The following is a 550-nucleotide window of genomic DNA, read 5'->3' as shown; positions in this document are numbered from 1 at the left end:
CTGGCTTCTGCACCAGGTCCTGGTCACACTCTAGCCTCTGCACCAGGTCCTGGTTACACTCCGGCCTCTGCACCAGGTCCTGGTCACACTCTGGCCTCTGCACCAGGCCCTGCTCATACTCTGGCCTCTGCAACAGGCCCTGGTCACACACCAGCCTCTGCACCAGGCCCTGGTCACACACCGGCCTCTGTACTAGGTCCTGGTCACACACCGGCCTCTGCACCAGGTCCTGGTCATACTCTAGCCTCTGTACCAGGCCCTGGTCATACTCTAGCCTCTGTACCAGGCCCTGGTCACACTCCGGCCTCTGTACCAGGCCCTGGTCACACTCTGGCCTCTGCACCAGGTCCTGGTCACACACTGGCCTCTGCACCAGGTCCTGGTCACACACTGGCCTCTGCACCAGGTCCTGGTCACGCTCTGGCCTCTGCACCAGGTCCTGGTCACACACTGGCCTCTGTACCAGGTCCTGATCACACTCCGGCCTCTGTACCAGGTCCTGGTCACACACCGGCCTCTGCACCAGGTCCTGGTCACACTCTGGCCTCTG

Source organism: Microtus ochrogaster, unplaced genomic scaffold, assembly GCF_000317375.1.
Source record: "Microtus ochrogaster isolate Prairie Vole_2 unplaced genomic scaffold, MicOch1.0 UNK14, whole genome shotgun sequence".
NCBI classification, from domain to species: domain Eukaryota; kingdom Metazoa; phylum Chordata; class Mammalia; order Rodentia; family Cricetidae; genus Microtus; species Microtus ochrogaster.
The sequence above is the reverse complement of the archived record's forward strand: the minus strand, read 5'-3'. Positions refer to the sequence as shown.